Here is an 11,932-nt window from a genome sequence, read left to right on the forward strand (position 1 = left end):
ACAAAAAATGAAAATTAATTTAATGAAACGCGTTTACTTGTTTTATGACCCCCCCCCCCCCAAAAAAAATATGTATAAAAAAGGGATTTCATATTAATCTGGCGTAAAGACTAAGAAAAAAAGAATGAAACTGAAAAAGTGACAAAATGCATAACATTAAAGAAAAGTAAAGAATTGGTAGGACAGAGCCTTTCAAATAATTATCTTTCTTACTTCTATCTTATGGCATGCCAAACGTTGCAACCTTCGATCTTTTCCATTTGTATTGTATAAATAAATTTCATTTGTATTGTGTAATTTTCTATTTGTATTGTATAACTTTCCGTTTGTATTGTATAAATTTTCCATTTGCATTGTATAAATTTCATTTGTATTGTATGGCATGTCAGACGTTGCAATATTCGATCTTTTCCATTTGTATTGTATAAATATCAATTTGTGTTGTATAATTTTCCGATTGTATTGTATAATTTATAATTTGTATTGTATAATTTTCCATTTATACAATGCAAATGGAAAATTATTGAATACAAACGAAAATTATAGACTACAAACGAAAATTATAGAATACAAATTGAAAATTATAGAATACAATAGGAAAATTCCATTAGTATTGTATAATTTTCAATCTGTATTGTATGATTTTTTATTTGTAATTTATAATTATAGAATACAAATACAAAATTATACCAATCAACACTTTGCTAAAGTTGTTCCCCTTTGCGGGGTCAACCCAAAGGTCAAAATGGAAAAGACAACTTTTCCCTTCTTTATGCAACCAAATATTTGATAAAATTCACAGCGGAAACGGATTTCTAATGTCAAATGACGAAGTTACAACCCTCTAAACTACAAAGGCTACTGTGAGAAATATATGGGTTTTTACCCAGAGATGGCGGCCAAGGGACATAACTTTTGTAAAGTGTGGATTGGTCAATATAAAATTATACAATACAAATTAAAAATTATACAATACAAATATAAAATTATACAATACAATTTAAAAATTATAGAATACAAATTTAAAACTATACAATACTAATGGAAAATTATAGAACACAAATGAAAATTATGCTATACAAATGGAAAATTACAGAATACAAATCGAAAGTTATATAATACAAATGAAATTTTTTAAAAATACTATAGTAAAAATGAAATTTATAGAATACAAATGGATATTTATATAATACAAATAAGATAAGATAAGATATTCTTTATTTCCTCCACATTATTGGAGAGTATTATGATGTTTAACATGAAACTAAATAACAAAAAACAAAAGGAGATAAATAAACATAAATACAAACATATTTACAATCAATTCAGGAGAAAACAAAATTCAATTTTAGATTTTTCTACAATCAATTACAAAATGATCCCACAATAAAAATACGAATTTCGATACACAAATCATAATTTTTTCCACTTTTCAAATGTAATTAGGGCAGAACTGGTATTTGTAATGCACCAAAATAGAGCCAAATATTGGATTTCGGTATCTTGCAAATCAAAAGAAACATATTCAAATACATCTAAAATATCTAATAAATCTTCCAAAAGTTTGTCTTTCTCATTCATAAATAATGAACAATTGAGCATAATATGCATGTTAAAATTGTTTTCCATTCTTTTACAGTGAGTACACAAGAACCGTTTTCATAGTCAATAATGCAATAAAACGATTAAAATATTTTCTCAGGCCACGGTTTTCTTTAACAATTGCCCATAAATGAATTGGCTTTAATTTACAATGAATATTTCTATATACTGACATTTTATGAGTGCTGTACAACAATTGTTTCCATTTTGTTTGCTCTTCAAAAAAACATTCATGACAACTTGTTTTGAAAATAAAGCTTTGTTATAAACACAATCTGTATATATATTAAGGGACAAATCATACTCAATTGCTGTCTTTTGAATAGTCTTAGAAACAATATATTTATCTGAAACATCCTCGGAAGATAAAAACATGAAAACTTTCTTATGAACAGTGGTTTTGTCCGCTCTCGTTAGTCTACCGAGAAATAGAAGGCGGCATTTGTCTATATATCCTTTTACTGACCACAGGCCGAGGTTCGATGTAAAGGATAGAGAAGGTGAGTATTTCGAGAGTCCTTGCACAATTCTTGAAAATTGTCGTTGGGTATATTCCAGTTTGGACTGGTCCTTTTTTGTAAGATCAGTCCAAAGTTCACGTGAATAAAGAGAAGAAGGAAGAACGATTCTTTTCCATACTTTGGTAGATACAACTGGGTTGATTTGGGAATTATTAACGCCAACAGGATAGAGTGAATGAATTTTACTTCTTGCGTTTTTGCAAGCTCGTTCTACAAGTCAATCAATTTTTAGATTAGCCTGCAAGAAAAGCAAGCATAAATAACATCATTGCAATTGGGTATCACATTGTCAAAGAGTTAAACATCAAGTTTCAATGAAAAATGTGATCGTTTGTTGAAAACAACAGAAACACTTTTATTTGGATTGTAAAATAATCTCCATTGACAATTAGTCATCAATATAAACAAGAAACCTAAAGGCACTGAGCACTCTACCTTGGCCAACACCGTGAGATATTTTAAAGATTTCAGGATTGACTCCAGCAAAAGATACAAAACATTTGCTATCATAGTACCAATTATTCAAAATTTTCTACAAGGTATTGTCAATTCCAAGTTCATATAACTTATACAAGAGACCATTGTGCCATAGTCTATCAAAAGCCTTTTCGTTATCAAGAAATGTACAGAAAACCGGTGATCCTCTACTGTTATAATAACGAATGATTTCTTTTATAACAGGCAGGGACAGCACCATGATCAGTTCTAAAACCAAATTGTAATGGATGTGGAAAACAGATTTGTCTATCTAATCAATCATTTTCAATATGAGACAGAATAACCTTCTCAAACAGTTTACTAAGTGCTGATGTTAGAGTTATACCTCTATAATTTGTAGGATTACTTTTATTATTGTTTTTACCTTTGAAAACTGATAACTTAATAACCTTTCCAACTTTAAACATTTCGGGAACATGTGCATGTCTAAGTATCGAGTTAAACAAAATACATAGTTCATCAACAATTTTATCGCCACAAAAAATGATATGTTCGTTCGTGAGAAAATCTGGACCAGGTGCTTTTCCCTTGGATAATGATTTAATATGATGTTGAATTTCCTTGCGTGATATTGAAATTTGTGAATCTAATGTTGAGTTGAGATTATTGTCAATGTCGTGCACAAGCTGGTCAATATGCTGTTTAAATATCTTGTCGAATTTAGTCGGGTTCTGATTTTCCTCTGCTAGTTTTGAGTAATAGTCTTTCCACAATTTTGCCTTGATATAATAATGAACTAGGGAGTTTGGACGAGGATCGTTTCATGTTTTTCCATGCCATCTTGTAGAACGTTTCTAGGTCCATATCTGTTGCCTTGTCGATATCATCAAATACGGACTACTGCCATTGTTTTGCCGTCTGTCGGTGTAATCTTCGAAAATTTCGCTTTGCCTTCTAATAGTTTACAAACGAGTGTGCCTCCCTTGATCTCGGTGACCCGTCAGCTTTCCACTATCGGCGGGCGTCTCTCATATCATAGTGAGCTTGGTCCAGACCGCTGTCTTTCCAATATGGTTTGAAGTAATGTCTAAACTTTTCGTGTGGGATATATTAGTCGGATGCTGTTAGCAGAGAAGCTGTAATTTTCATCAGATGTTGATCGATGTCATTTTTGCGGTATGTATCTTCCTGTAATAAGCACAGATAGTGGTAACACTTGTTTTTGTAGGAATTCAGATTATCGGAATTTGCAACATTCCATTTGGGCATAATTCTCGATAAATCAAAAGAAGTTTGTGTAAAGGCTTATTCAAAGTCAATTTTTGCAAATACTGGAAAATGATCCGAAATGTTATAACTGAATTCTGAGTAAATTTCTTTATACATAATTTTCGAGTTCAGCCATTCCGGTACCAAAGTGTATTCCAATAAAGTTTGGGATATTCTATCTTTTGATTGATACGAAAACACTTCATCGGATTAAAACGTATTACGCAAGTTTCGTTCAATGACGCAATCGACTAGTAGTTTAGATTTCAAGCTACTGCGTTTGTTTCTAATGTCTGTATTAAAATCTCCACATATAATAACAGGCCCGTGTTCGCATAGATCAGATACTGAGATATTTTAGCTATTGAAAACAGAGACAAAAAAGGGAAAGAAAGAAGGGGAGTATGATAACATGGATAACCAAGGATAACTGAATTATCGTCTACATAAATCTTGATCATAATTATGAAAAAGTTATAAAATATTTGCTAGTATATGATAACTATATAATACCGGTATACTGAAAAATCAGCACATGATATACAATCATATTTAAAACAACGTATAATATAAAAAGATGAAAATGTTTGTCGATAATATTGTATCAAATTCATGACTTAAGATCATATTATATAAATAATGTCATATCTTATAACGCGATATCATATCAATTTGACATTGTCTCATAAAATACAATTGAGTTCTATATCGTTTATGTGTATCTCATCGGGCGCCTGTAAAGTGCGAAACGAAATCGAAACGAAACGAAACGAAATCGAACGAAACGAAACGAAACAAACTGAAACGAAACGAAACCAATCGAAACGAAACGAAACCAAACCAAAAATCGAAACGAAACCAAACAACATTTAAACAAAACTAATATCAATTTTAACTACATAAAAGGAAAATAAATGTTTGAACCATAAAATATAACTACATGTATGTTTCAGATTGCCGCTGTAAATTTTTGAGCCGATTATCCGAAATTTGCAAAAATTATATAATTATGTAAATAACTGATGTACATTCCTATACCTTTTAATATTTCTAATTTGTTTCATTAAGTGATATTCAGACGTTGAGAGAGAGAGAGAGAGAGAGAGAGAGAGAGAGAGAGAGAGAGAGAGAGAGAGAGATGCCTTAAAACTTATCAACGACATCACATTGCAAAGTATATACGCAGGTTTGGGAGAGAGAGAAAGAAAGAGAGAGAGAGATATAGATATGATGATGATGATGATGATGATGATGATGATGATGATGAAGGGGACATTCTAACAACAATTTTCTTTCTATCGATTTGAAATATTGTAAAAATAAAACGATCGAATACAATGTGATTTAGAGTATGAGTATACTGGTTGGTTACCAGTTTCTAACATATAATAAGAATTGGTTAAATATGTATAGCATGAATTTGGACGTCGTAATTTGACAAAACTAACTTGCAATATAATGATGATTATACTGTAAACGTATTAAAAAACTGTCTTTAGTCCTTTGGCTGTGTATTCTATTTTGCGTCTTTGGCGGAAAACGGCGTCCGCAAAATCAAGAACATTCCCAAATGTTAAATATATAAGTAGATAAAAAGGTAAATTCAGAAATGCACTAAATCAAATCCATGCTTACCTGTTGAAAAATTATATTCCGCCAAATATTGGACACCCTATATAAAGAATGTCCCCTTCAGTATCAGTATCATCATCATCATCATCATAATCATCTCTCTCTCTCTCTCTCTCTCTCTCTCTCTCTCTCTCTCTCTCTCTCTCTCTCTCTCTCTCTCTCTCCCAAACTTGCGTATATATTTATGTGATGTCGTTGATAGGTTTAAGGCCTCTCTCTCTCTCTCTCTCTCTCTCTCTCTCTCTCTCTCTCTCTCTCTCTCTCTCTCTCTCTCTCTCTAAACGTCTGAATATCACTTAATAAAACAAATTAGAAACATTAAAAGGTATAGGAATGTACATCAGTTATTTACATAATTATATAATTTTTGCAAATTTCGGGTAATCGGCTCAAAAATTTACAGCGGCAATCTGAAACATACATGTAGTTATATTTTATGGTTCAAAAATTTATTTCAATGAATTTATTTTCACTTTTATGTAGTCAAAATTGATATTAGTTTTGTTTAAATTCCGTTTGGTTTCGTTTCGATTTTTGGTTTCGTTTCGTTTGGTTTCGTTTGGTTTCGATTGGTTTCGTTTCGTTTCGATTGGTTTCGTTTCGTTTCGTTCGATTTCGTTTCGTTTCTTAACCAGATAAATTTGTCTTTTTTTGTTAATATTATAAAATGTTTGTTAAGTATTGAGACATAATGGAAAAATGAATTTTGTTGTTCTTTATATAATGGACAGTCAGTAAGAAAGTAACATTCATCTTCTACACAATTTTGGTTGCATAATTAACATTGGACAGATTTCCTTCATGACAGTGGGGGCCATATGAAGAGGGCATAAATTATTCATGAGAACGAGAAAAAGTTAGCAAGTTACCAACGGTTAGTAAGCGTATGCCGAGATTGGCCGTGAATTTCCGATGATGATAAATAGTAGAATGTGATACAATATCATTTGATAAACTATTATTACACGTCATTTTATAATTACTTATGATATGGTGCAATAAACTACCAATCGGAATCATATTGTATTATTCTTCCGCAAAACATGAGTGAGGTTAACAAGTACTTATATGGATGAATTTTTTTTAACCAAAACTAGCTCTATGCTAAATACAGAAACAACAATCTAAGTGTGATATTTCTAATTAATACTTTTTGAAAATTTCGTTTCTTACGGAAGCGTATTAGTGCCACATATACACTTCACATTTTTTTATTTTCTACATTTTAAAATGTAAATTTTACACTTTAATCTGTAAATTTCACACTTTAATCTGTAAATTTTACACTTTAATCTGTAAATTTTACACTTTAATACGTAAAATTTACACTTTAAACTGTAAAATTCACACTTTAATCTGTAAAATTTACACTTTAATCTGTAAAATTCACACTTTAATCTGTAAAATTCACACATTAATCTGTAAAATTCACACATTAATCTGTAAAATTCACACTTTAAAGTGTAAAATTCACACTTTATCTGTAAAATTTACACTTTTATCTGTAAAATTCACACTTTAATCTGTAAAATTCACACATTAATATGTAAAATTCACACATTAATCTGTAAAATTCACACTTTAAAGTGTAAAATTCATTCTTTAATCTGTAAAATTTACACTTTAATCTGTAAAATTCACACTTTAATCTGTAAAATTCACACTTTAATCTGTAAAATTCACACTTTAAAGTGTAAAATTCACACTTTAATCTGTAAATTTTACACTTTAATCTGTAAATTTTACACTTTAATCTGTAAAATTCACACTTTAATCTGTAAATTTTACACTTTAATCTGTAAATTTCACACTTTAATCTGTAAATTTTACACTTTAATCTGTAATATTCACACTTTAAAGTGTAAAATTCACACTTTAATCTGTAAAATTCACACTTTAATCTGTAAATTTTACACTTTAATCTGTAAATTTCACACTTTAATCTGTATGTTTTACACATGTGTCTGTAAAAATCACACATTAATCTGTAATATACTATGTCAACACCACATGGCCGTTTTAATTAAATGTCCGACATTTCTTTGATCATGCTTTAATAATAAACATTGCAATCGAGAAATGAGTTCTCATTAACAGTATTCAATTTTTCAAAAACTGAAACAGTTATAATTAAATTCTCTTAGACAAAATGTATCAGTGTCACATGGCCAATAAATGTTCAACGCTAAGGGCTGTTTATAATGCAAGCCATTTCCCTCGTCTCTTTCAATCAGATTAAAATTTTCACAAAAACTGAAAAAAGTGATAATTTAATGGACTAAAAACTAGTGATCACCTCTAATTTATCTGACGGCCAGCCGGCCACCACATAATTACATGGTGGCCGCAACATAAAATGTAGAGTTATCTGTAACAATGTTTTGGGGTTTTGACTTTTTGTTCACTTTTATGCAAATACACAGCCTGCTAAATGTAAACAAGACTTTTACTAGTTTAAAGCATCAATTTTATTCATTTGTATACAGTACAATTTTATTCAATCAAGTTTCTGTAGTACGTACACAGCTCAAAGTACTGAACGTACTTATGGTAAATCGAGGTTTAGACAGAATGATACATAATGTATATTCTTTGAATGATCAGTAATTCAACGCTATTTGTTATTTTTATTGTAAAATCATCTTAAAAAATGTGGAAAAAAGCCGAGGCATTAAACCACTTATATCTAATTGAAAAATCCACGGTTTTTTTTTTAAATATCACTATGTAATGATGTCACTGTATTTAAGACAAAGTTTGAAAAATTTACTAATTAAAATATTTCAGTCCATAATGCTTCGATCAAACCATCGAAAATGATAAATATTCTCCAATGTATGTGTATAAACGAGTCAATTTTACAGGATAGTGTGTAAATTTAACACTTTTAAGTGTAAAATTTACAGTTTAAAGTGTATATTTTACACTTTAAAGTGTGAATTTTACAGATTAAAGCGTACAATTTACAGATTAAAGTGTAAAATTTACAGATTAAAGTGTGAATTTTACACTTTAAAGTGTAAATTTTACACTTTAATCTGTAAATTTTACACTTTAAAGTGTCAAATTTACAGATTAAAGTGTGAATTTTACACTTTAAAGTGTGAATTTGACACTTTAAAGTGTAAAGTTTACAGATTAAAGTGTTTTTACATATTAAAGTGTAAAATTAACAGATTAAAGTGTGAATTTTACACTTCAAAGTGGGAATTTTACAGATTAAAGTGTGAAATTTACAGATTAAAGTGTATTTACAGATTAAAGTGTGAATTTTACACATTAAAGTGTAAAATTTACAGATTAAAGTGTAAAATTTACAGATTTAAGTGTGAATTTTACAGATTGAAGTGTGAATTTTACACTTCAAAGTGTGAATTTTACAGATTAAAGTGTAAAATTTACAGATTAAAGTGTATTTACAGATTTAAGTGTGAATTTTACACTTTTAAGTGTGAATTTTACACATTAAAGTGTAAAATTTACAGATTGAAGTGTATAATTTACAGATTAAAGTGTGAATTTTACAGATTGAAGTGTAAAATTTACAGATTAAAGTGTGAATTTTACACATTAAAGTGTAAAATTTACAGATTATAGTGTATAATTTACAGATTAAAGTGTGAATTTTACAGATTGAAGTGTAAAATTTACAGATTAAAGTGTGAATTTTACGCTTTAAAGTGTGAATTTTACAGATTAAAGTGTGAATTTTACACTTTAAAGTGTAAATTTTACAGATAAATGTGTGAATTTTACAGATTAAAGTGTAAAATTTACAGATTAAAGTGTGAATTTTACACTTTAAAGTGTGAATTTTACAGATTAAATTGTGAATTTTACACTTTAAACTGTAAATTTTACAGATTAATGTGTGAATTTTACAGATAAATGTGTGAATTTTACAGACTAAAGTGTAAAATGTACAGATTAAAGTGTGAATTTTACAGATTAAGGTGTGAATTTTACACTTTATAGTGTGAATTTTATACTTTAAAGTATAAAGTTTACAGATTAAAGTGTGAATTTTACACTTCAAAGAGTGAATTTTACAGATAAAGTGTAAAATTTACAGATTAAAGTGTATTTACAGATTAAAGTGTGAATTTTACACTTTAAAGTGTGAATTTTACACATTAAAGTGTAAAATTTACAGATTAAAGTGTAAAATTTACAGATTAAAGTGTGAATTTTACAGATTGAAGTGTGAATTTTACACTTCAAAGTGTGAATTTTACAGATTAAAGTGTAAAATTTACAGATTAAAGTGTATTTACAGATTAAAGTGTGAATTTTACACTTTAAAGTGTGAATTTTACACATTAAAATATAAAGTTTACAGATTAAATTGTAAAATTTACAGATTAAAGTGTGAATTTTACTGATTGAAGTGTAAAATTTACAGATTAAAGTGTGAATTTTACGCTTTAAAGTGTGAATTTTACAGATTAAAGTGTGAATTTTACACTTTAAAGTGTAAATTTTACAGATTAATGTGTGAATTTTACAGATTAAAGTGTAAAATTTACAGATTAAAGTGTGAATTTTACACTTTAAAGTCTGAATTTTACAGATTAAAGTGTGAATTTTACACTTTAAAGTGTAAATTTTACAGATTAATGTGTGAATTTTACAGATTAAAGTGTAAAATGTACAGATTAAAGTATGAATTTTACACTTTAAAGTGTGAATTTCACAGATTAATGTGTGAATTATACAGATTAAAGTGTGAATTTTACAGATTACAGTGTAAAATTTACAGATTAAAGTGTGAAATTTACAAATTAAAGTGGAAATTTTACAGATTAAAGTGTGAATTTTACACTTTAAAATGTAAATTTTACACTTTAAAGTGTGAATTTTACAGATTAAAATGTGAATTTTACAGATTAATGTGTAAAATTTACAGATTTAAGTGTAAATTTTACACATTAAAGTGTGAGTTTTACAGATTAAAGTGTAAATTTTACAGATTAAAGTGTAAAATTTACTCTTTAAAGTGTAGAAAATAAAAAGATGTGAAGTGTATATGTGGCACTAATACGCTTCCGTAGTTTCTACCTGTTCGGCTCTTCTTTTTTTTTTAATTTTTTTTTGAATTTGCAAGGGGTGCTTGGTGGAAAGGCTTTCAAAGCGTCGTAGTTCATAAAACACAAGTTGTCTTTAAAACTAGGTAAATAGATATATGATTATGACATAATGTTAATTTTCTGTTTTATGGGAGTGTTTATTGCTAAGATTCTCTTCGATATATTTTTTTTTTCGCTAAAAATAACTTAAAGAAGGAACACTGGGAAAAAATATGCAGAAAAATTTAATTATTTACATTGTATACTCTAAGATTAGAAAATAATAATAAAAAAAACTTTTTCATAATTTAATTTTTTGTAGAGTTTTCCTTGTTATGCACTGTCATGATGCTATATTGTTTAGTAAGCAATGGATTCCAGAAATAATACTAATCAAGGAAAAATTTATCTTAAAAATTAGATGAACGCGCTATTCTAGTATTTGCTAGCTTTCCAATTTTTTAAAATATCAGTTTGAATAGAATAGATATAGTAAAAATCTTGATAATACAAAACAAAACATGGTGAACATCCTGTACCTCAGAGAGATCAAATGTAATTTACTATTTAATGAAAATAATAAAGATACATGTATTTATAAACTGATCTTATTCTTGCGTCATTAAATAAAAAAAATAATAAAGATACATGTATTTATAAACTGGTCTTATTCTTGTGTCATTAAATGAAAAATGATAAAGATACAATCATGTATTTATAAACTGATCTTATTCTTGCACGTATTAAACCATGTAAAGGCATTAAAGCGTTACATAAGTGTAACCCTGCAAGGTACATGGTTTTTTCTTCTTTTGATAAAACAAAACTTGGTTTTAATCTTATCTAATAATTAGTTTTCAAGCTACACCCAGAATTATCAATTATTTTGCGGGACCTGATGATGTTTCTATGTAAAAACAAATACGACCACATGTAAGATACAATCGTATTCATACTTGAGAAAATTAATTGCATTTTCAAAAATCGTTATAAAATCATTAATGAGTTCTTTGTTGAGAACACATCAAACATTTTGTTTAAGACTTTTAAATTACATCAAGACAATAGCGTCGTCTGGATATTATTTTTAAAACTCTCTTTAAACCATAAAAATGGGAGAAAATCTATTTTTCGTAAAGATTTAAGATTGAATGCCAACGGTTAATTGAAATGTAAAAATAGTAGGCCAGTTTTGTTTCGATTAGGAAGGTATTTTCGATAATTGCTACTAGAGAAGGGTCTTTCTACCAATGTATTTTACTCTTTTAATAACGCGAAATCACGAAACGGCACCTCTACAGAACCGCCACAATGACCCCAAACTAAGTATTTACACAGTATCACGTACTTCTTTAAAAATTCCAAAAATTTACTGGATCAAGGTCTTTGAGTGACCAGAGTAAA

This window comes from Magallana gigas, chromosome 7, assembly GCF_963853765.1.
Source record: "Magallana gigas chromosome 7, xbMagGiga1.1, whole genome shotgun sequence".
Lineage (NCBI taxonomy): Eukaryota > Metazoa > Mollusca > Bivalvia > Ostreida > Ostreidae > Magallana > Magallana gigas.